This window comes from Ptiloglossa arizonensis, chromosome 9 (genome assembly GCF_051014685.1).
Source record: "Ptiloglossa arizonensis isolate GNS036 chromosome 9, iyPtiAriz1_principal, whole genome shotgun sequence".
NCBI lineage: Eukaryota > Metazoa > Arthropoda > Insecta > Hymenoptera > Colletidae > Ptiloglossa > Ptiloglossa arizonensis.
Window position 1 is genome coordinate 11,312,284 of NC_135056.1, and position 25,986 is coordinate 11,338,269.

A 25,986-nucleotide genomic window follows, 5' to 3' on the forward strand; every position below is an offset into this window, starting at 1 on the left:
GGATAAATGACAGTCATGTTTCAAATCAAGTTTCTTACCTTGGCCCCGCGACGTATTTGCGAGCACTTTTAAGATTATACCGTACGTTTTTCATTCCCCGCGAGCACGAGCGGCCGTTTTATACGCGAGAGGGGAGTAATGACTACAATAAGGCTTGAAGATGATACGGCATTAGTGTCGAGTACGATGGCTCGCGTATTTGTCAATAGGTGGCTGTTAATGACAGGGCGCCGTCCCTCGTCTCGTAATCCTCCCTGGATTCACCCCTGTTCCGCTCACCCCATCGTGTTACCCTTGGTCGTTCTCTTTCCCTCCCCTGGCTTTTCGTCCCCTTCCAGCGTTAACCCCAACCGAACTAACTACTTACCCGTCCGCTTATAATCCTTCTAGGTTTCAACTTATTAATTATGCCAATTTGAGAGACAGCTGTCGAAGCAATTCATGCGACCACCCCTTCGCGCGGAACGAGTACGTCGCTTCGGTTAATGGGCTCTGCTGTTTGATTTCTCGTTCGCGCCGATGTTCTTGCCCGCTCTGTTCACCGAATGGATCGTTTAATTAATATCGCGCCGATACCAACGAAAGAAACTCGATACTCGTACGTCCCGTAAGATGGATCTTAATTTAAAACTATCGCTACCGTGGATAATCGAACGTTACGTTTACGCGTAATCGTCCAGCGATACCAACGAAAGAAACTCGATACTCGTACGTCCCGTAAGATGAATCTTAATTTAAAATTATCGCGTCCACGGATTACGTTTACGCGTAATCGTCCAGCGAGTTTACTTTACGCGTTGATAACTACAAGAAATCGATAAAATTGATAACCGTTGGAAATTGAGAGCCGTACGGTGAGATTAAATCGGTATTACGAAAACTTTCGCGTACAGAGCCGCGTTATTGTTAAATTGGTCGCAGCGAGGCAACTTATGATTAATTCATTACCAATGAATTATTACCGCCACGTTTCCAACCAACTATAATTAATTCATTCCTAATGAAGTACGACTAATTCGTCACTGAATTGCGTTATAACTAATTCACCGCCGAATGGAATACGACGTTGTCAAATTTTTTGGCAGCCAAGTTACAAAAGTGCGTTCAATTCGTGCAAAATACGTACAAGTTGTTCTCGACGAAGCACGACTAATTCGTTATAAAAAAAGATACAGCGTCGTTCAATGTACAATATCCAACTTCTTGTCTCTCGACTCTCCGAAACTTTCCCTTATTTCTTTGCGTACCTTCCAATTTCTTCAAAATACTTGCAAAATACGTACAAGTTATTCTCGACGAAGCACGATTGATTCGTTATCAAAAAAAGATACAGCGTCGTTCAATGTACAATATCCAACTTCTTCTTGTTTCTCGACTCTCCGACTTTCCCTTATTTCTTCGTATACCTTCCAATTTCTTCAAACAAACTTTCCACAATTGGCAAAAAATATCAAATATGTCACCGAAGTACTCGACAGAGTATTACGATAATTTCCAAATAGAATACAATCTTCCAGCCCCGGAATCCCATCGAATCGTCCAACTCGGTTCGTGGAAACGTAACGCGAGATAAGAAGAGCGATAAAAATGCGAGATCGAACACGGGGGCCGGTAAAAGCGTTGTTCGCACGAACGACGCGTTGCGTCCCCACGAGGGCGGGGAAATTTACCGCGACAGAAATTCGTCGGTAGAAAATGAAATTGGCAGTGTTCGGAAGAAGGGTACACGGTGTTCCGTAACGAACGTAACGGTAGGCCGTGGGGCGGGTAACGGGGCCAGGGGCGTGCTCGTGAGCAATAAACTTACGCCTCGCGGCGCACGGGGATCACGCCGCGGAGGGCTCTAAACATTCTGCGCGTCTATAAGGCGTTAAGCGCAGCGGCTTTATTGCCTTTCGGCCAACCAGGACAGAGGCGAGAGACGCTTTTACGAGCGCGAAGCTTAGCTCTGTCCTGATACCGGTTAACTTTCTCGATCGTTATCAGGGCGCAGCCATGGCCGTCATTGTATCAACTAACGACGCTACGGATGCACGAAGAACGCTCTTACACCCAACCCCCGTGCACCGTCCCTCCCGTCCCTCCACCCCGTCACTCCCCGTGAAACGAATTCGCCTTTAGTTGCACACCGAGCGGAATTTACGACGTTTCTCTTAACGGCGCCCCGACGTACGTTGCAACGAAATTCCGAAAACCGTTCGTTTACTTGTTGCGTTCGCGTTTTCGTCGAACCGACGCGCCACCCCGGGACGCGAGAGCAAGAATTTAGTAGCCGAGGTTTACAGGCTGTTTACACCCGAGAATACTCCGGATATCTGCTAGCGGAGCTTTTTATCGCGAGATTGTGGAGAGTCTTCAAAAATGTATTCGAACCCTCCGAGGTCTCGCAATTTTCACCGGTTGGATGGCGTGGTAATCGAAGACCGAGGAGTTGATATCCGTGCGACCATGCGCGATTCTTTTCTGTCTTTTTCTTTTTTTCATATCGTCTTTAATATCTCGAGATTACTCACGTATCCGGGTAGGGAGGTTGAAGAGAAAGAAAACTTTGTAATCTTTCCTCCCGTGTGGAAATATACGTCGTAAGAGTGAAACTTTTCCGTCGATGTTTCGTAAACTTCGTATTGGTAATATTTCGTTGCACTCGAGCAACCCACGCACATTAAAATAATTTATAACGCGAGAATTTGAAATACCCAATAACACCGATCAACAAAGAATCAAGAACCAAAAAGTGTATAGAACCCAACCACGCCCATTCTCCCATCGTTTCTCCTCGTTCTTGAACCCACACCCGTGAACAACGTCCGAACACCATTTCCGTGGAGATACTCCGTATTAGTGAACCGAGTTCCATTCAAACCGTCTCCTCCATCGTTCGCTAGAATTTCTCCCAGGCGTTGTTCACCCGCCGAGTAGCTTAACGACTCCGTTTGGGCGTCGAGCTAGCGAAAAACGACGAAACATTAACTAATTCCAGCGGAATATGTTAATCGACCACGAAACCCTCTCGGAAGTAAGGGAAACGGGTCGGGCGAGAATCCCCGCGCAGATGTCGCCGCGACGCCCTCGGTGCAACGAAGCGCGCGCGAAAAGTGGCGTTCTTATCGGAGGACACCTTTGCATACTTCGCTCCGCGCCGGCATCATTCTCTTTTTCGTAGCGCGGCGCGGCACCTGCCCGGACCTCGAGAAGGAACGGAGGGTGCGCGACGACGACGGAGGGCGCAATATTCAAGCCCTTAACTCGAATCCGTGGGCGGGCGCGAGCGACCCTCTCCGACGCGTACTCTCTCTCTCTTTCTCTCTCTCTCTCGTTTCCTCTCGCGGCTCGTTCCGCGCCGCTCGGGGGCTGATCCATATGTAACGCGAATGAATATTCAACCCAGCTACGAGTCTGCACCGCCATCGGCACCCACCGCCATCTCCGTCGTTTCCTATCGCCGCACCATCGTCCTCAACGACGCCCGGCGTCGCGCAACTCCGAGCCCCGTGTAGTCCTGGTTCTCCTCGTTTCCACGCTCAGCCGGCGACCTCGAGCCGTTCTTGTACCACCGTTCCACGGTCCCTCACCGAGAGTCCCACCCCCGTGTCTCCGTTCGGTCCTCGTCTCGGCAGCCGCAAGATCTTAAGTGCACCGATAGCGCGAACGACGCGCTATCTGGCCGAGCGACGCGTCTTCCAGCGTCGCGGCGTGTCGTCGGGAGCCGCTCTTTCTCCGTGGGTTCTCGTTGTCTCTTTATCCAGCCAGCGCGTACCTGCGACTCGGGGGATAAATGGGAACGGCGAGACGCTGATAGCGAGAGTTAAAAGGGGCGATAAAAGGAGCGGATAATAGAGAGATAACACCGGGAGAGGAAGGGAGAGAGAGAAGGGAGAGAAGGGAGAGAAGGGAGAGACAAAACAGTGGAAACGAAAGGGTGAAACCGAAGAAGTTAGCGATCGAAGGAAGGACCGAAGAGAGACGAGATGAAAGAACGAAAAAGAGACGTAATCGCGGTCGCGTGTGGATAGAAGCTTACGAAAGCGTAACTGAGCGTTTAGATTTGACACATCGGCTTGTTAGGAAAATGATTTCGTTCTCCAAAATGGAGAATGTATAATTTAATGAAATATTTGTACACTTTAAAAAACTCATGTTTCATTTTCACTTAAAAAAGTTACTTTTCGAACGATCCCATACTGTGACGATGAAACCGCGAGATTATTTTGGGAAATTAATCATTCCGCGTGGGTGGCTTTATCGGTGGTATCGGGAGAATCGTAGAAGGTGTATGGATAGTTACGTTAGGGTTACGAAGACGCGTTTTAATCGATTTCTTTTCTCTTAGTTTCTTTCTTCTTAACGAAACGTCGCAAACCCTCGGGCTTTACGTAAGCCGCGTTCGAGAGTGTGCTCTCACGAACGCCACCGCGCCGGAATTTGCATTGGTTTGCAATTCGTCGCGAACGCGAGTGGGCTCGTAAGAGTTTTCTTCTATGCTTTCAGCTATGTAAATATTTCTTTGCCTGGGATACGGAGATTTCCTCCAGGACGTTCCGCGAGAGATAGTGGTTTCGGCTTGCCGCTCTAACAATGTCAAGGAGAATACGGAGAGCCGAAGATGAACAAACGCTTCGCGCTCTTCCGTCCGAGATTTATCATTCGGCTTCTCGCTGATGTTTCTTAATGCTCCGTGACGGCTTTTGTTGCTTCCGTATCGGCGAACTTGTCGGAACTGCGAACGGGAAAAGTAGGTGGATAAACTTCCCGCGTACTGGGAGCTTAGACCGAGGAATAATTCCAAAGTAATAAATAAAAAATGTAGAAACCTCGATCCGGGTACACTTGGCGAAGAAAGCCACAGGATCTCGTCAGAAACGAAGCGTTTCGTTTGCAAGGAAACGAAACTTCGATCCGTAACATTTATCGATCTCTCGACGATATTGCGAACGTTTGTTTGTAATTATCGCGGTTACTTTCGTGTATGGAGGTTCCCGAGAACTTGAAGAGAAGACTAGTGAAATCGATCCGCGTACACTTGGCGAAGAAAGTCACAGGATCTCGTCAGAAACGATGCGTTTCGTTTGCAAAGAAACGAAATTTCGATCCGAATATCGACTGGTGACATTTATCGATCTCTCGACGATATTGCGAACGTTTGTTCGTAATTATCGCAGTTACTTTCGTGTATGGAGGTTCCCGAAACTTTGAAGAGAAGACTATCGAAATCGAGACATTGCACCGTTTATTCGCAATGAAATCTCGAATCTTAAATTTCTGGGAAAATCTACGAAAGAAGCAGAAAGTTGATCCAATAATTTTTAAATTCGACACTTGTCGCTATCCACTTGAAAATCTTTGTAAACGTCTACGCGTCGCGATAGAATCGCCACTCGTACCGTGATTCTTAATTACATACCATAGTGTAACGTACACGGTTTAGTGTACGTTACGATAAGAGCCAAAAGCAACCGAGTATTTTAATAAGTCGGCGCTTACGGCCCGGATGAATTTTCCGCGGTACGTTCTCTATTGATTTTCAACTTACTTCTCGATTCGTCGAACGTCTAACGCGTTCGGTAAAGCTCCTTATAGCGGCAATCCCCGTATTTGACGTCAAACGGTAATATGTCGGCGGGAAACTTCGGCTATTAGCAGACACATAGAGGTTTTGAGAGATACCGCCGATCGTCGGTAATGGTTTATCGGAAAAGTTCCCGTGCATTGTGTTAACGCGCTTAAAACGTTTCTATATTGTTCGTTCACCGAAGAAACGCGATTTTCAAGTTTCCCCGAACTCGTCGGACGATCTCTCATCGTTATCGTTGAACCGTGAAAGAATTGGCTGCGCTTTAATCGCAGTTGTTTGGCTTAGAAACGATAACGCGACTACTAAACGATCCCATACGAATGTGTTTACCGTGAAACTTCCGCGTGAAAACCCAATTTACATTCGACGACCGTCTTCGAAAGTCCGGGGAACAAAGGATCCACGAAAACGCCGCGCCTCTCTTTCTCTCACCGAGTATAATGCGGTCCCATTAACCATACATTCGATTCGATGTTTGTCTCGTTTCACATCTCGGATATTTCCTTCGATTCTCCTCGCGAATATTCGATTTCCACGTTCTAATTTTCTCGCAATTTTTCCATCGGTTTTCTCTTTTTCGGAGCACACTTTAACGGAACACTCGCCGAAGAGACTCGTTCTCCATTAACCTTGTGAATTGTTCCACGTTCGAGTTTACCAGGAATTAATTTTTCCGTTTTTCTTCTATGATCTTCGTTTTCGAGAGACTTCCATTTGATTTTTGGTTCTCGATGATTTTAGGATATTTATGATGAAGATTTTAGGTGTTGCGAAACACTGTTGTTCTACGATGTATATAAGAATGCATTACAGTCATCGTAGTGTGTGAAGGAATTAGACAGATGGTAAATAATGGAATTTGTAGCGGTGACATTATTGCTTCGTATGTTTATTTAACAATTCGACCAAACTTCGTGGTCCTCTGTAGAAATAATTTAGGTTGGTGGAGGTGACAAAGGTATTTGGTGTCCATGATGAAACTTTGGATATATGTGACAGAATTATTTTCTTCTTTGGATAGATACTGTGATTCTCCTCGCAATGTATGCGAGAATAGTGTACTGTATGCGTGTATAGGACAGTTCGAGGCATTTCCAATCACCCGATTAGTCAGACCTAATAATTCCTGAACGAGCATGGTGGATACTTCCTGTTTATAAATCGTGACTACATCCGTAGCTACAATACAATGTGCGAAATTCCAATCAATGAAACTCCAACCCTCAGGTAATGGATATATACCTGTCCTTCGATCAAATTCTCTCATCAGTGTTAATCAGCTTTCATACAAGCAGCAGTCAATCTACGTTCGAATAGTATCAATTCGAAACTTCAATGAATAAAACTTAAAATCTTTTACAAAATTCTCGAACAGTTTCTAATAAACTATTCGAATATACTATATGAATAAACACGTTACAATTGGTCATAATTGTGGATATTTTACAAATACGTTCAAAAAAGAACCCTTCAAAAAAAAAAAGAAAAATATGGAATACATCGTATTGTTACTTTCTAAATCGAAGCAACCAGAAATCTTCGATCAGAAATCGATCGACTCGAATATAAAACTCGCCGGCATCGATGAGACGATTATTCCTCCAGGTGTATGAATTTCCCCGAAAAACAGCGGACAAAGTAAATTTAAAAAATTCCCCGTTCGTCCAGATGCCGACATCGTTCCTCGGGATTAATTTCGCGACGATGGGGCGATAATTACGAGCGGCGCGAGGTACCCGGCGACGATTCGAGTAGCCCGCTTTAATTATTCCCCGGGATTATTTTCATCGAGAACGAGGACTCGTTCCGTGGTCGTGGTCGTGGTCGTCGTCATCGGTACGAGACGAGGAACTTGGTAGTTTTCGTTGGTAGCGGTGAAACCGAGCGAAGATTCGATCTGCCGGGGAATCAAGCGTCGGAAATATCACCGGAATCGCTCGTCTCGTCGGCGATTACAAGAGTTCCGGGGAAAATAATTTTCGTTCGAATGCTTACCAGGATCGATCCTGTAGGGGAACACCGCGTAGGAGGAGCTCACTGTACTCGAGGGTGCTCGAAGGTTTTAGTGGAAACGGTTGAAAGTTGGAAAAGCATCGCGGGCCGCGGCGTTGTTGGAAAGAAATTTATGGCAGTTGGCTGAGACTTTACGCGATCCGTTCCCGAGAAATTGTTTTATGCGCTTCTCCCGCCGATACTTCTCTCGTCGAGTCGAAATAGGTACGCGTGTGCACCTTCTCGCCATCGATTACGGTACCGTCCCGTAACCTTTATTCCCGTGAATATGCGAGTCACGTGCCACCGTTTCCAGCCGAGTTAAGACTAACGAAAGAGGGAAGATACGTGATTCACGTTAGTGCGAATTTTTCTACCACCGGTCCTCCTCGCGTTCGTCGACGATGTCTACGGTGTTCGTTTCGCGCGCGAATCGATCCTCCGACGCGTTCCACACGTTCCTCACCGTTACGCAGTCATTGTCCGCATGGAAATCTCAGACGAGACGTACGCCGAAATTTCCATACATTGTTAGCTGCTCGTTCGGCTCGATTTGAATAAAGTTGCGGCGGGACACCGTTCCTCGCCGGGGAATTGTTAATTCGATTTCGCGCGAAAACATTGCGCGCGTTTGGAAGAGCGGATTCGAATTTTGAAATACCAACGTGCCGGTATCTTGTTTGCGACGATATTCGTTTGTTCATTGGGATAATTGTAGAATACATAGGAAACGTATGTGAAATTTCCCGCGCGTTCGAAACGAAAATGTATATTTCCGCGACGTGAAAATGTATATCTTTGCGATATAAAAATATACATATTTCTGTCATCTCGAACGAGTTTACCGCGTAACACCATACGATCTTGTAATCGTAATTGGACAGCTTACGACGAGAATACGGTGTTAACGGTACCTAATCGATCTCGAAGTTACGGTACTTTGTTGTTTTAGGACTGAAACGGCAAGTATTTATTCGATCGATGGATAATACGATGCGAATGGTGCAGAGGAGTTGCGTCCTTGCGGGTGAGCTGTTCAAATCGAAGCTGCGCTTGAAACTCATTAGCGGATATTACTACAGTGATACCGTAGCTTAGAACTCCGTTAGGAGCGCTAGTTTCTTGCCAGCAAAGATCTCAACTTCGCGTGTTTTCTCGATGGATTAATAACTTTTAACACGTAAATACACCTACGTGTGTTTCCACGAAATGTGTACAAATGTACAGGGTTGGTTGAACACTTATACGAAAATATTCTTCTCTGGATGCACTCGAGGTAGAAATATATTCTTAGAAAGTTGTTCGGTACGAAGGGTGGCGTTACACGGTATAAATAATTTTTCACCTTCCTTTCATACTAAACGATAATAATATAAACGACAATATTTTGTCGATACCTTCAATTACCTCGAACACCCCGCATACAAAGTTCGAGAAAGCTATGAAAAAAAAAATTGAAACTACACCATTCTAAACTACAAGACTCTCTTTAAAATCAATTGTCCCCCCCCCCCCCCATTTATTGTACAATACGTTGGAATGAATGCAACAACTATCTTAAGAGTGCCAGATGTACACGGTTACAGTTTGGCCGTTTTCCTTTTGGTTTTATTTTCTACTTCGTGTCCAAGTCGAGAGTCACGAAGACCACACGACACTATCGTCGTTCACATCAAAACACATCACTGTATACTCGTTTCTTCGGACTTTGTATTCTCATATGTACAAAAACTATACTACTATATACGCGAGATCCCTGCGTACTCCAATAAACTAGATACTATAATCTGAACTTTGCAACACAATACCATACGTTCATCGTCGTAACGAATGAAACGCAACTCGGGAAATTGAAACGCTGGAAAGATCGCTCCGAGGGACCGTGATCGCGAAACTGTCAAAAATTCAACGCTGACCCGTTAACTCGTCGCGCAGGAATTTCGTAATTCCCTACCCTACAAAAGCGGCTGGTAATCTCCTACTCGTCGATCGTCCGCGCGGAAGAGAAATGCGCGCCGGGCGATTAGTTTCGAGAGAAGACGTAAAAATGTCCGCGGTGTCCCTTGAACGCGTTTCGCCGTAACGTCGCGATGAGACGACTTATTACCAATATTTTTCACCGGGCGTGTTTTCGCGTTCGTCGTTTGTTTCGCGGGCCGGTAGACGAGGACGAGGACGAGGACGACGACGACGACTAAAGTGGAGAACGTTTATTTCCGCGAGGGACGAGTCCTCGCTCGGTTTCTTACGTTCTAAAACGTCTCTCGTCTCCGTTCGTGTCTCTTTGTCTACGAGTTCGAGGTCGGGGGCCGATGTGGGGACACGTTGGGGCGGCCGAAGAAGAACGATGGTAGCCCCTCGCAGTATTCGCGGTATGCGGTAGCCCGGTTTGCGCTTTGTCCAAATTTTTGCGACCATTTATCTACACATCCGTTCTCCGATGTCGCACGGGAGGGACACGGGGGTGGTATGGGCCACGGTCGACACCGCCGTCCCTCGTCAACGCCTTTCATTTCTAAAGCCAGCACGCGTCTGACGAGCCTCGTCCCATCCACCCGCACGACCACCCACACCCCCAAGTCTCACAAGTCCCGAAATGCCTTTGTTTTTGCTGACTACCTCGCGATAGCGTCCCGAGCGCGATTGCAATTTCCACCGTGGAAAGGTGGAGGTTTCGGGGGTTGGACGAGGGACTTTCGGGGGGTTCGCAACCCTCGCGACAACGTACCGTCGAATATCCGGGCGCCGTTCGACGGGGAGGGGATGAATTTGTTGCGTTAACGCTTTCGAAAGAAAGTACGGATCGACCTGTCGTCCTCTGTCCTTTGTAACTCTGCTCCCTGCCCCCTCCCTTCCCCCTTACTTTTAGCGGTGACGTCCCCCGCGCGGAATTTTCGATGAGAAATTCCTGACGCGGTCGAGGGACGAAAGGGGGAAAAATGTGATTGCGAACGCTAGTTGCGATTTCCGTCGACGAACAACCCGTCCCCCTCTGAAGGACTACCTTTTTCTACCCCCCACTTCTCGGCGACGCGATACCGCTCGACGATTAACGCTGATTGCAAAAAATTCCTACGATATCGAATACTCGCCCTTTAATTTCTCCGCGGGATTTTTTCGACGCGGGAGAATCCACTCGCGGATCGAATAATCGAGGGGTGATTTCGATTTTCACGTTGGAAACTCTCACTTCCGTCGATCCTCGTACGAGCCCCCAAGAATTTGTACCCGTGCGGTGTGTTGGTGTATATTTATGGATATTATACGTTACAGTGTTATTAGTTTTAGACACGGTATTGGTAATAGGTTTCTCTTTTCACTGAAGATGGAACGACCATGTACGAAACTAAGCTAATCGTTTCGATGCCCCCGGCACGCGTCTTTATCGTTTTCGTGTCGCTTACGTCTTTTACAAGTCGTCTTAACGCGTCTTTTCGACTCTCCTCTCTTACCACGTCTTCATTCGTACTCATACTCGTACATACTGTGACATACTGTCTCCAAAACGCTTCCCTCGCACCCTATACAGCCACGCGCATTCATTCTCTTTCGTTCTAATCCTCAGTCCCTCTCACTTCAGACTTTCGGTCACGTTCGGCCATCCTAATCGTTCGTCTTTTCCAAACACTCTTCACTTTCTCCGAAACACACTCATTTATGTGAGTATACTCATACTGTTTCCAAAACGCTCCTCTTGCACTCTTACTTCGTCTTTTCCAAACACTCTTCATCTTCTTCAAACCATATTCATTTATGTGAGTATACTCATACTCATACTGTCTCCAAAATGCTCCTCTCGCACTCTTCGTCTTTTCCAAACACACTTCATCTTCTTCAAACCACATTCATTTATGTGAGTATACTCACACTCATACTGTCCCCAAAATACTCCTCTCGCACTCTTACTTCCACTTTTCCAAACACTCTTCATCTTCTCCAAATCACATGTATTTCCTTTCGTCCTCGTGCATTCTCACGCTCGGTCGTCTCGCAAGACCCCTGTAAAGGGACACTCGTGTCTTCCAAGAAACCTAGGGAACAAATCGGACGCCAAGTGTTTACCTTAACTCAGCTCTGTTCGCACGCGTTATCTCTTCTAAGTCTGCGTTCGAAGCAGGCCCGAGCGGACACAGAAAATCCGATACACAATTGTTTATCGCGGGGATCGATCGGTCGGTTCGAACGACGATTTTCCACGTTCGAGCGGTACTCGCGTGAGCGTGTGACGCCTAGATGACAAGTAAAAGGTAGGAGTGGTCGATCGAGGCGTGGCTCCCGAAAGATCCGTGATTAGTCGTAATAAAGGACTCGATGCAACCGCCGTTAGGTGTTTCCTGACCCCGATGACGAACAGGATTTGTGGTCGTTGGTCGATCGTTTGTTACGCGGTATCGCGAGTTTACGATTTTTAACGAAAGAGGAGCACGGGTTCGATTCCACGTTCTGTGACTGACGATTGCTTAGACTCGTAACATTACTCGTAACGGTAACTCGAAAATTCGAATCCTAAGAAAAATATGAAACAAGAAGTTCAATTTAATCTTCGTTGACGATTATATCGTATATTCGCAATATATTATCAAAGAAGTTCAATTTAATCTTCGTAGACGATTATATCGTATATTCGCAATATATTATCAAAGAAGTACAATTCAATCTTCGTAGGTTCCTCGGGTCTTTTTCAACCCATTTCACAATATTTATCATTCTTCACGATTAAAGAACCTCTCACGAAACAAGCGATACTCCCCGCTATCCACGCGAAAGAGTTGGTCGCGGATGACCCCACGATACCAGCTACGTTACCGAAACATCGCTGTACCGATTAACGAAAACCACAACGAAACAATCCCAACATTCCCGTCTAGATTCCCTCGAATCGTAGACTCGAGCCGTAGACTCCTCTGAACGATCACCCTCCGTCGAAAGTACGTGTCGCAAGACGCATCGCTGAAATGCAAATTTAAAAATTCTCCCTTCCTACCCCGATCTCTCGAGGTGTGTTCGCGACACTTTCGATCCGTGCGAAAGAAATCTCGCTGATCGTCCGCGAGGGTTAAGAAAATCCTGCGGGTGTCGGAAGTGATCCCCAACGGAGTCCCCGCGATACTTCCAAGCAACCGGACAAGTCGAACGGAGCAAGATTCCAACGGTCGTGGGGCGACTGTTAGCGAAATATCGGTTCACCGATTCGTGGATGCCGGTCACGCCGATGGAAGGGATGGAAGGGATGGAAGGGCAATTAATCAAAAGGCAGGAGCGGTTCTCTCGACTTGGATACGAGTGCCGGTAGCGATACACGTGTACCGGGGTACGTAGGTCGGTGCGGCGGTATCGTCGCGAACGACATCGATTCTTGGGTCGCCACCTCGTGAGGTTGGCGGTGATCGATCGTTTTAGGGTTACCGCAAACACACGGGACACGCTCCGCTTCGATTCCCGGCGGGTTCTCCGCGGAGGCAGTGATCTTGACGGCCTTTGATACCGCTTCATGAATGTGTAAAGTAGGTAGGTCCCAGGTTTCTCCGGATTCCCGGCTCGCCCCGAGACGCGTAGGAAACTACGGGGGCAACCGACGGTTATCTCCGTTGGCAGGAATAACTCGCGGTGGTTCGGTCTTAGCCAGGCCCGTTATCAGGAAACAATGGCTGTTTTGCTTGGCTCCGCTCGACTTTGATCGGCCGCTGTCGGGCCAAGTTTGCCTTACCTGGGTAGATTCCTTTGAACGATCACCCTCCATCGAAATTCTCTCCTAATGGAGTATTTCGGTTAGTTCCCCGTCGGGCCACGGTATTATCAGACTCTTATTATCGCGGTACCACGATCTCGAGCGTCCGAAGTTTCGCGACGCGAGGCTTCAAAGTTTCCTACTACGTACATGCACCGCCCCGTAATTATCCAACGAGTATTGTCCCACCGCCATTATCTCCGTTTTTCATTCCGGGTACGGGACAACTCGCGCGACGAGTGGACGAGAAACTATGGAGACTTTAACGACTTCTTTACTTTTCGAAGGAAAAACTGCTGCAATGCGGGACCACGTACCTGCATCCGTTCCGACCATCCGTAATGCACTTTGTAATCGTGGTAATTGTAATTACACGGTCGAAGATTCGAAATTCTCGGCTCGTCAGTTCGCGCCGTTTCGGGTGAGCTTCTCAAGGGTAAATTATTGGCTTGTTCGGAAAGTCGTTTCGTTTTTTCTTTTTTTTCTGGTGAAAACGAAACACGATTTCTTTTAGAGCGTATAAACATTTTGTTAAATTATACATCCTCCATTTTGGAAAGCGAAATGGATTGGGAATGTTTCTGGTTGAATACTTTATCGAACGTTGATAATGATGAGGCTGCGTTTCGGTTCTACCATTTGATCGGTCGTTCGTGTCAACTTTCTAGCATTGTAGTACTCGAGGTACCGTCGAGAAGGTAACAAAAGTCATATTCGACAGAGTTACATTCCGGTAGCAAAACTGATCCAAGAGTAATTCTTGCGACTGCTGTAAACTGAAGTCCAAAGCGTAGCCTTCTCGACGATCCGGAGAGATGGAAGAACCGGTCGATTGACATACCTCCATTACAATTTTACAAATTCATCTTACAACAATTTTGTTAAGTCACACTCTCCCGAATCCTCTAAAAACACAACCGTACGTTACGACTTCTTCTCAAGAACGTTCGAAAGACACAGTTACACTCTACTTGTTTCTGATATTCACATCTACCTACCTACAATCTACAACCCTACAAATTCATTTGAAGACGATGGTATCGAGCTACAACGCGCCGAATTCGTTTCTAAAAATACATCCACGTATCAAGGCACGCTCTCGAGGGCATTCCGCAACATCACCCGTATCGGTTATTCCCCCGGAGCTCTGCCTATCTGTCCGTAACAGCGAGAAACGGTTTCTTCTGGTAGGTAGACGAACGTCCGGTACCGGGTAACGCGTTATCCATTAACGAGGGATGTTTTGTCGGTCATCGAGCGGCGAATCCGCGTCATTAGCGTCTCTGACCGATCTCCATCAGTCATCCTTACCCCTGGATGGCAAACTGAATTCGCAATGCGCCATTTCAGATTGATGGATCTATCCGTTTCTCGGTACATCATTCGCCAGTTCCGGGGCGAAAATTCTCCGTACTCTTGGTAGCGCGAGCGGATCGCGCCCGGGCCGGCAATCCAACGGCCATTAGTTATCAAATTATTTCGTTTGCCACGGTCGGACGTTAGGAAACGTTTATGCACGTGTCACGATGATTTATGGGATACCGCAAGGTTCTGCATGGTAGCGCGCCTTAGGCACATCCCGAGCGTCGCTCGGAAATAATCGATGACAGAGGAATTATGTGGGTCGTGACTCATCGACCAGGTAGCCCGATGATTTTGCGCTTCGTCGGTGTTCGTTTCGTGAAACGACCGCGATCGAAGTTTCACGGTGGGGCCCTCCAGAGACGAGAGAAGAGACGTCTTTCTTCGAGGAGGGTTTTCGAACGCGCAATCTTCGGCAATTCACTGCGAGCGAATTATGGAACCGAATCGTTCGAAATTCGTTGCACGTGTTTATCAACTGTTGGAGAATGTCCAGGAATTTTAACCGGTTGATAGAATTAACGGTTCGTTTGTTTTTAGAGAATATTCGTTACGCGGATGGGTAAAGGAAAATTCCTCGTGGACGTTACTGTCAGGAAACTGTATCCCAGAAAAGGTGTAAATAAAATGTTGCGAGCACGAGTTTCGGTATCTCTGGTGTTGGAGTTAAATGAGAAGTTGAAAATGCGGAAATGGTTGGTATTGTAAATATTTCCTCTTGTTTCATGAATAACGGAAATTCAATGAAGGATATGGTTCTGTTTCCAGCGCGAAGGATTGTCGGGTGTGTTCTCTACCGGTTGTTAAAGATTCAAGCGGGAAGCTTCATTCGTTTCCGTGATATCGCTTCCGTGAGCTTGGAAAGTGTGATTTCGGGGCAAAACAGCTTTAAAGTTCCAGATCGTCACTCTTTGCGGTAACAGACCATCTTCTTCGAACTCTCACAACTCCATCAATTCTTCGAATTTCGGCATGAAATTTTATCGGGACGTTCTTGAGACTGTAAGATGCAAGAAAATGGAAAAAGGGGCGACACTACTCTCCTTTTGAAGAAACTTTGCTTTTCAATGTCTGCGTTCACGAAGAGGAATACGCGCTGCATCGTGGAGCGTTCGCGATTGTGATTCCGTTTATTTAATATCTAGACGTTTCTCGGTAAACGTGGAAGAGAGCTCGTGTAATTTTTCTTACGACGACGACGTTTATTTCGTCGATCGGTTACGGTCAAAGATTCGTGGCCAAGATAAAAAGGAAGTCTTTCGCTGGGTAATACCGGTTTTCAATTTTGATATTTACGGTTTTCCATAGATAGATTCCCAATATTAGAAATAAAGTGATTTCCCTGGGTAAATCTCTCTGTCGCGGGTCTTTTCAAATTTTTCACGATAAAGGTGGAACGCGCGCTGAGATTTTCCGATGCTGGCTCGTGTACGCCTCGCCAATCTGTTATTTTTCCACAGGCGTATGAATATTCCCGAGTACCAGCGCGGAGAACCGTTTCGACGGTAAAAAGAAGCTTAAGTGTACGATAGATAAAGCTTCAATCTTGCGAGGCGCACAAAGAGGAAATAACGTTTACAGTGTTTTCTACGAAATAAAACGAATTCAATATCTCAAGTACTTTGAGAACAGGAAAAGAAAAAAAAAGAAAAAAAAAATTCTTCCCCGATATGGTCTCGAACTTCCTAATAAATTACCGGTCGCTGCGCACGAATCGTTCGATTTGACGTCACTTTACGTCGATTTATTACAGTAAAATCTTTCGAGTAGTTACTCGATGGAGAACCACCTCTCGTACGTATGTATATATATATATATTTCAAACGTATATCGGACTGTACCGTTCCTGAAATTATTCTACGAGCATTTATCGTCGAATCGTTCAAATATTTTTACGTTCGGTATCGTTTTCATCGTAATGATAAATTTTGAATCCCATCGAACCAGTCTTAAAACGACCGAGTAAAATAAATATATAAAGGTTGTACCTTTCTACTCCATGTGTGGTAAGTTCGTTACAAATTTTCAACAAACGTGTAAGCCCAAGTTTATAACAAACCGAGGAATATTCCTAAACACCCATGCTGCTAAATCTCTTTTTCAGCAAAAATCTCAGAAATTGATTGAAAAAATCTCAGAGAAAAAGTTGCTCGAGATGTCGATTTCTAAAACATACTCAAAAATCGTCGAAATACGCTCCACTTTTCTGAATAATTACCGAACAAAATTCTCAGCGTCTTAAGTACGAAACTTCTACCAACCGGAAGAAGACTCCACAACCGATACCGATCCCGACCACGAGGACAATCGTCATATCCGTCGTAGGTTTCCCCGTGGCTCATCGAACTGCTCGTCAAAGGGACGAGGTAAACCGGAGTGACAAGGGTGGGGGTTGAAAAAAAAAATAAGAAACGCCTCGTTAGCGGAACAGGCCGCGCGCTCGGTCCCGTACACCAGTCAACGTTCCCCATCCTTGTTACTCGACGGATCAACGTAACTTTGGACGTCAAAGGGCGGCAGTTTATTTAACGTCAAACTAACCGAGAGGATCGTTTCCACGGCGGACAGTGCAAGCTATGATACTCGGTCGTCCGGGCTGACAATTAACGCGGTCGTAGCGAGCGCGCGTAACTAACGCGGAAACAGATTACGATGTATTTTTAACCGGGTCTTGCGCGTATCGGGTTTCACGGAGAAGTGGCGTGTACGGCCGACACAGCGAAGGCCGGTGCGTCGGCCAAACCGCAAGATCAAATGAAAACAATTTCATTAGAGCGACAGTGCGCGGCACAGCGCGTGCACGGGACGATGCGCGCAACAACGCGCCCGTGTCGGATTTTACGGCGGCTCGCAACGTGCCGCTGATTTATCGGGCCTCGACCGTCACGCGCAATACCAGTTGCATTTTAATTATTCCCCGGTAGAGGGGCTCGCATTAAAAAAAAAAAAAAAGAAAAAAATTTCTAACCCCTCCGCGAGGGGTGAATAACGACGATCGTTTCGCGTACGAAACTTCTGCCGTACCATGAATCTCTCGCCGCGAATTCGCCCCGATCGTTAATCCCTAACGCGTTCGCGTTTCACTCGCGTCGCGGATCGCGTTTTTCGCTGTCGCCTGGACTATGTTTTTTTCAACCCTTTCGTTGGTCACAGGGACACGAGTGGGTACGCTGATAAATAATCGTGGAAATACAGAAGTTTATCGACGCTGGAACTATCAAAAGAGTAAATTCGACTCGTTTCGAACTTCTTTTTAAGATTATTGAATTATCTATATCTTTGCGCACGATATTCGTGGACAATTATCGAAATAGACAATTAATGGTACTCGTTAATTAATTTGGCAGTAATTTGGTTATCTACGTTTACGAGTAATGGAATTAATTTTTTTTTCAGCAGACTCTTGAAAATAGTGTAATAAAGGTCTCGTTAAAAAATTCTATTAACGAGAACAATACGACGCGTACGGTGATAGTCTGCACGCAGATGGTGCACCGGACTGTCTGCAGGTCGACTCTGTATATTTTCTGATTATCTTTAACGTACCGTGCCATTTTTTTGTTCTTTTTTCTTTTTGATTTTTTAATTTTTCGGCTTTTCGTTCGCTAATAAAGAAGCAAATTTTTGCGCGAAATTTCATTATTTCCTTTAAAGGGGCGTAATTTCGCGAATTTTAAACAATTTAAAAAGCGGCCCTGACAGGTCATAATCGATAAAATGAAATTTCACAAAATTCCACACATTTTCACATCGAGCCATTCTGGGAACCCGAATCGTGCAGGCGGTGCAGTTATATTTGCACCGCATCCATGAAATTTAATTTATCGATAAATTTGAAAATTTTGTTGGCCAGACTACAACGCACTTCTAATCTCTCTAACGAAGAAAGAATCGAATCAAATTAGTAAGTGGTTCTTCTTGAATAAATTCTCGAAGAAAATCCTTCTTTTCACCATGACGATATATATCTCCACTGAATATTACGCGATACTGTTTCGTATCGATTAGCTATTTCTCGATTGAAGTAAGAAACATTCGATATGCTCTATTTGGACGACTAAAATTAAAGAAATTATACTTGTTCCAATAAAAAAATAAAATAAAATATCTGGAGTTTGATAGACCGCCACGAGCTCGTTTACATTACGCGATTTACCATCTTGTGCTAATCGAAAACCCCCATTCTGATTTCCTGTCGCGATGGGAACGGGTACGTCGACGACGAGAAGCTCTGACCGAAGATTTTCCAACGTTGGGTACTCCCGATAAAAAAAAAAAAATTGTTCGATGAGCGTACCTAGTCCGCTAAGCCAGCGCGCAAAAAGGTGTTCTTCAAATTTTATGAAACTGGGACCGTGGAAGCGGAAATTTATTATTCCTTATACGTGCGCGCTCGCAGTATGTACGTACAACGACGTACTTTGAAGCTGAAAATGCACGGTAAAACTACTACCGGTAGCCGTGAGTTCGTGTCTGTAGACACTTGGCGCGAAAAAAATGTTTCTCCTATTTGAGAATGCTCTTTCTTCGCGGGAAGGTCTTTTCGGCTATGTAACATCGTGTACCCGCGCTGTGAAAAAGTCTGGTACCTCAAAATGTTAAATTCACGGATCGGGTTATTTCGTCCAATAATGCCACAATTTCGACGCAAACGTTGTGGAAATAATTTAAACGCTTCACCCTCTCGTTCTTGCTCGCTCGATTCTCATCGATCTTCAATCCTTTCAATTCTTCTCGCGCGATATCTCGTTCTATGACACTCGCGTAAACATTGTCTACGATTCCCGTTCACCGATAGAAACGATGAGTTAAAACGTTCAAGATAATAGGTAAAAATGGTCCCCGAGCGTAACGCAAAATTTCAAATTTCACCAACTTCGTACCTATTTCGTTCTGTGCTCGCGCCTATCGCACGTTCCAAAAACACTTCCAGAATTCTCGCTTCGCTGCACTTTCGTCTCGTTATTTTTACACCGACCTGTACGCCATCGAAACGCAGAGACACCGGCTGGCAGCACCGCGCCATTATTTCACCCTCTCGTGTTCTCCGTGCGGCCGAAGATGCCTCCGCGGCTCTCGACTTCGCGCCCTTTGATTCCCCGACACGCGCAACGCCCTCAATGGTCCGTGGCGTTGGCTTTTCTCTAATTCCCGGACTTTCACACATCCGGTATGAAATTTTAATATACCGAGATTGCGGATCGCGTTCCACATTTCCGAGTTCATTCAGCGTTCGCTGAAACGCGGGGAAAATGTAGGTCTGGCCGGGATATATCTCCAGGGCGGGCATAAAGAGGTTGATGGCGGAGAGGGGGAGGTGTAGGTGGGTAGGGGGAGACGGAAACGTTCGCGCGGCACCGTTGAGAATAAAACAGACCGATTCGGGACGTGGCATTGAATCAATTCGTATTCATTTAGCGCAGGTGTTGCTAACGGTGAAAAATCGTTCTTACGTTTCTCGTTTTCTCTCTCTCTCACTCTCTCTTTCTCTCTCTGTCTCTCTTTATTTTTTTTCTTCTCTTCTTCTTCCTTTTCTCTTTTTTTTCTTCTCCATCCTCGCGGCGTCCTGCACGGGCAATGAAAGGTACTCGTTACCCAACGCCGCGAAACGATGCTGCTTCAGAAGGGTGGATACAGTAGGTGGAACCTTCGAATGATTTATCGTCCACGACATTCGCCTCGTTCCTTTGATAAAAATAGCTTCGAGTTTCTCGCCGGTGCTCGCGAAACCGGGCTCTAGGTGGCTCGAGGGGGTTGGCCGGGGTGGGCACGGATGGGTGGAGCACGAAGTAAACGTCTCCACCGTCCAGAGGGAGGAAAAGTTGAATTTGCAGCCGACGAAATATGCCCTGTCATTAAACCCCGCTTAGGGAACCGCCTACCGCCGTTTTTTGGAAGCCGCGTTTTAATGCCGCCGACGATCACCGTTTCGAACCGTTCTCCGGCTAATTTTATTCTTACGAGGGGGACGATGGCGAGAGAGCTGGGTGCTCGACACATCGGGTCAGCTTTCGTTCCGATACCGTGAATAAACCAGACCGTGTGGATCGAGCGTGGATCCGGGGTGTTTCGAAATACTGTTTAAAATTCAAAGAGTCGATTTTACGGTTTTTCGGTAGATTCGTCCATCGTCTTCGTACGACGAGGCGCGTACGTATATCAAGATCGCACGGTGCGCAATTAATTACAATATCGACTGGAAATACGTTATCGGAGAGTTTCTTCGCTCGTGATATTTTAATAATGTCCCCGTAGCGACCGCGCGGGTAATTCCGGGTACATTAATTTCCTAAGATCGTTTCTGGCGCGGAAACGGCTAATACGCGTCACGCCCACCGTCGCGGCGCCGCGTGGAGTGGCGAAGGTTGGCGAGTCGGGACGGAGTATTTTATTTTATCCGATTCCTGTAATTCGATCACTCATCATTATCCTTCTGTTTCCTTTGTTTCAGGTGAGCAATTTACCGGTTACCTCGTTCCGTTGGAAATCGCTTTCATGCGGTAAGTCGCTCGACTGTGAACAAATTGGTTACAATTAATGGAAATTTCCCAGCGCTCGATCGGTGCCCGTGCCTTAGCACTTTCATTCGGGCTCGCTGGAAATTTAACGCTAGTCGTCGGCCACTCGGAGTTACCATTTAATAGCGACAAGTAATTTAATTAACACGTTCCGTGTCGGTGTACAATCGAGAGGGTTTCCGATCAATGAAATCGAATAGCAATCGAACGGAGGAGGATACGAGACGCGGGGTTACTCACACATTTATCTTCCCTTTTAACCGACCGTTGTTCGAGGCTTTCCGATTTCGATACGAGGAGATACATTTGTGTACGCATAATCCGGACGAGCGGGTTCGTTCGTGAACTTCGATCGCGTCCGAACGTTAACAATGGGGAACATAAATTACAACGAAGAACGCACCAGCGCATAATTGCAGTTATTTTACAAGTATCGAGTTTTGAAAAATATTTAAATTACTCGCCGATTATCGTGAGCTCCATTCGGTCGTTCAAGGAGCACAAATTTCAACCGCATCGATGCGAAAGAAATCACACTCGTCCGTCCGGCCAGTCAGGGAACGATACTACTTAATTCGGGCAGATCGGACGTCCGTGTCCACTTGTTATTAATTCTACCCCGGTACGAGTACGTTCCGTGTCCTTGGTTGCGAGAGAACGATAAAATATGCTCGAAACAACGAGAATCTCGCGACGAGAACCGCCCTGTACGAAATTCCGTACACGTAGAATCTACTTGCAACGCGATCGCTCGAAACACGCCGCTGGCGAAACACCGATGGGTATTTAAACAAATCGTTTCGCGTGGAGGAGGAACAAAACGAATCTTCTTCCCTTAAATCCGGTTAAACCGAACGGAACCCGGCGGTGTGCGGGCAACGGGAGAAAAAGAAGCGTAAAGTTTCGTCGTGTCGAGTGAAATAAAAAATGCTCGTATCGTTGCTCGATAGAAGCCGGTCGGTCATGCGGCGGACGTCTCACGAGGGTCGGAATTCGAGACGGTAAGATGAAATAAGAAGGAAAAGGAAACGACGGTGGTTCTGGTGGAAGAGGCGCGGCCGTGTAGAAACGAAACGATCAGATGGACAGGGAAAACGAGCGTGGAGTAGACGTCGCGAACCGATCGCCCGTGAAGCTGGCTCGGCGAGTAGAAAAATTGTGCGATACACGTCTGCGGAGGGTCGGGATCCACCTCGGAGCGAATAAGCCGGGGTTGATAGCGAAAACCGTCGATTCACACTCAGCGTTGAGACCAGAAGGGACGACGAGGAAATAGAAGAGAGGAGACCGAACGAACCAACCAACGAACAGGGTGGGGGGAAGAACGGGGTAGAACGAAGAAGGGTGAACGAAGGAGGGAGAGGTTCGAGCCAGATGTAAGAGAAGGATTATCTTGCGTCGGGGCTTCGAATCTGATAGTGACTGTTCCGGAGGGTGTTTTCAAAGGTTGGTACGGGGTTAAGCGGGGTCGGAGTGGTATGCTTTTAAGGTATTGGCCCCCGACGAGTGAGAAGCGAGCCGAGCGGAGAGAAGACCACCGCGACGCGGCAACCGCGTTTACGAACACCCTGACGTATTATACGCGTAAAATGGAAGTTCCGTGGCAAATCTGTGACGCTACTTACCTCGTGAAACGTTCCTGACCTTATCGACCGCGTCGGTATAAATCGTCCACCGATCGAAGCTTTCGTTCGCTCGCGGTTTCGGGACACGATCGAATCCCTACGACACGCCTCGTTATTCCCGATCGGTTCTACTCACCGATCCTACGGAAAATAAGGAAGTTTATTCGCGAACGGTATCTGTTCGACGATAACGAAACAGATACGAACGAGTTGAAACTTTATCGTATACCAAGCTGTGGTTCCTCGAGGCTCGTGGTACACTTTATCCTCGTGCACTGTGTACGTTTCTTAGATGCAATTCCTCAACTGTTGGGTATACGTAGCTTGCAATCTTTACGTGCACTTTGTTTCCAGTCTCGATCGGTGTTTTTTTTACTCGGAGAAGGCCCGATTTTTAGAGGGAGTTGACTGTGATTCTTCACGGTCGTTCCAAATGTTACTTTAAAGTCACAGGGTAAAATATTTCAACCGTAGTTCACTTCTTCGATAAAAATAGCAGTTCGTTTTGTATATAAATTCGCAAAGAACGAGTCATCGATTTCGAAGCATTCGACTGTACCGTACAAGTATAACGACGTTGTAATCGAACGAGGAACAACTTCTCGACACGTATTTACAAAATTGGAACAGAATCGTTTGCAAATTTTCGAATACTAAATCCCGATTCCTCCCTTCCGATCAAATTTTATTCCCTCGAGAACGTTTCGTTCCTCTTCGAGTTGTATTTACACACTCGAGTTATATTTTACACATTTCAAGGTAATAGTCTTGTTCTTTTTTTTTTCGAATTTAACGATCAAATTTCGAGGTGGACCCTCGTCGGGAATTTCTCGATACCACGAGCGAACGGGAAGAAAATCGACGTCTCGATTCGAAATCACCGGGCTGGCCCTTCGATGGAAGGGATTGTTTCTTTCGTCGCCCCGTAACGCTGGCCGGAGGCGGGTCTTAATAGGTCTCGGTGTTTCGGCCTTTTAGCGAACTCTCGGCTTGCAGTTGATTTATTTGCCGTCCGGTGTAGTTTCCCGGACCCGGGCATTAACTGAGTTTGACGCGTAAACTTATCATCGGCCCGATACGATAAATTACTGTCTTCCCTTTTACCGTGCGACGGTGACGATGTTTTCCTTGGATTTAATTGTACGTCGACGCGTCCAGTGGCAAACTTTTCGATAAAAGAATAAGGATTCGTCTTATGTCCATGTGTCCGTATTATTATCCTTGTGTCTTCAGGATTCGTCCATACGAGGCGACTGATTCCTCGTGGAGTCTCTAAATCTTCAGGTATTAGTAGCTGCGAAGTCGCGGATACCTTTAGAACCTCGGTCAAACCTAGCACAGGGTGATTTTTTTACTTAATTTACACTACGAACCTTAAATAGAATTATTAGCAAAATACACATTGCTGTGGATGGTAACGATAAAAATACACGATATCGAACGAAGAGAGCTGAAATTTAATCAGAAATACTGTTGTAGTTACAACTAAGGCTGCAAGTGCGGTTAAGGGAGCGGATTATGCATTTTAAGATACTCGTGAATATTAACGAACGCGTGGTTTAACCGAGAAGAGATCGGTAGCGGAGGGGGTTGGACGGGGATCGTGCGCGTTCATTTTAATGAACCGTGTAATTGGAATTATCGCGAAGTTTATTACCCCGATCGACGAAATATTATTCATGGATAGACACGTGACAGTGAAATTTTGATTCTCGTCTCCGTTGCTCGAAATACGAGGATCGCGGTAAACAGTAACCGGGAGTTAGTTAGAATAAACGAATCAGCCGGAAACGAGAGACTCGCGCGGTACGAATTGACGTTTATCGGCCGAATGATAATTAACGACTGACTGATTGCTGTCCGCTTTCCTGCTTATGTGTCCCGTATTTATTGACATTTTCTCGCAACGTATTTACAATATTTCCAGGACCCAGTCGTTTCGACGACCCGCGCGTACATTTCTCTCGCTTGAAAAATCAATCGATCTACGGCGAATTTTAAAATCCGACCACGACTCGGTATTTTTTGTATAAAAAATAACGGCTTCGATACATGGTAGTTTTTAATCGGTTTACTCTCGCTGCGATCTAATCTTTATCGAAACGAATACCGATCGAACTTACGTATCCAGAAACTGAGTGCACTGCTTCGGTTGCATCTTCGGTAAGATGCATTTTTTACAGACTTCTATCAATCCATCATTTATATTCAATCGTGGTGCGTTCTTCGGGTCTTTTTCGACTCATACTATCGAAACATATTTCTTTAATAAAACCTATTAGAATAGATTTGATTTATTGTCTAGGTTAATGCACTTCAATGACCTTCGTTCAGAGACGTACGTTCTGTACACTCGAGATATTTTTTACTGTATCTCAAGAAAGATAATCCAACGGAATGGTTCATCAAGGTGGAGGATTTTTACTTAAAATTGAAATTCGAACGCGTTTTCCCGGTTCCTTGATCTTTGATCTACGGAGCGTCCCGTTGGACTCGGCCACGTGACTACGTCCCAGCAGATTGTTGCCGACAAAAAAATTGACAATACGATTATCCGTGTAACGAGGTGTATCGTCGACAGACAGAGCGAAGTCGATGCTTCGGAAACTACGGCATTTCCCCTGGGTCTCGTCCCTAAGTCACGGGCCCTTCAATCGTTATCGAATCTTCGGGATTACACGACAACGCGGTCGATTGGGAAATATACACGGTCGACGATTTCTTGTTAACGACATTATCCGTGTAATTATCGCGGTGAAGTTCCGGAATTTCGTTAGATTCGTCCGCGTCCACCGTGCATTGTCAAAGATTTTACGTCGCTATCGTTTCGGGTTAGTTTGGTATTTTAAATCGAAAATTGAGGGTCCGTCATCAATGTTTCTTCATCACGATAGAATGGAATCATGAAGAATTGGTTTAGAATGAAAATTAGTCAGTATTCCGAGACTAGAGTACTTTATCATTTCTTTTTCTACGAAAAAATGTATCAGAATGAACATTGGTAGGCATCCTAGGGCAGAAACTTTAGTGTTATTTTTTTTCTCTGAAAGAATTGTCAGATCGAATTGAAAATTCATAAATATATACCTCGAATAATGTAGTTCAACGAGAGATGTGTCATTTCTCGAAATAAGTTTTGATTTTCCTTAATTTAAAACGTAACGAGAAAAAGTAATTTGTTTTGCACCG

At 46.0% G+C, this 25,986-nt stretch overlaps 1 protein-coding gene and 1 long non-coding RNA gene across 7 annotated transcripts in view; both read left to right on the forward strand.

The window, feature by feature from the left end:
- The window catches only part of Rbp6 (RNA-binding protein 6), a 1,213,208-nt gene that overhangs the window by 590,751 nt on the left and 596,471 nt on the right, over nucleotides 1-25,986 (forward strand). The gene's annotated exons all lie outside the window — the stretch shown is intronic.
- On the forward strand, nucleotides 15,148-15,562 carry LOC143151096 (uncharacterized). Its single transcript, XR_012993233.1, has 2 exons — nucleotides 15,148-15,349; nucleotides 15,423-15,562. It is a non-coding gene; the product is annotated as an uncharacterized LOC143151096 (long non-coding RNA).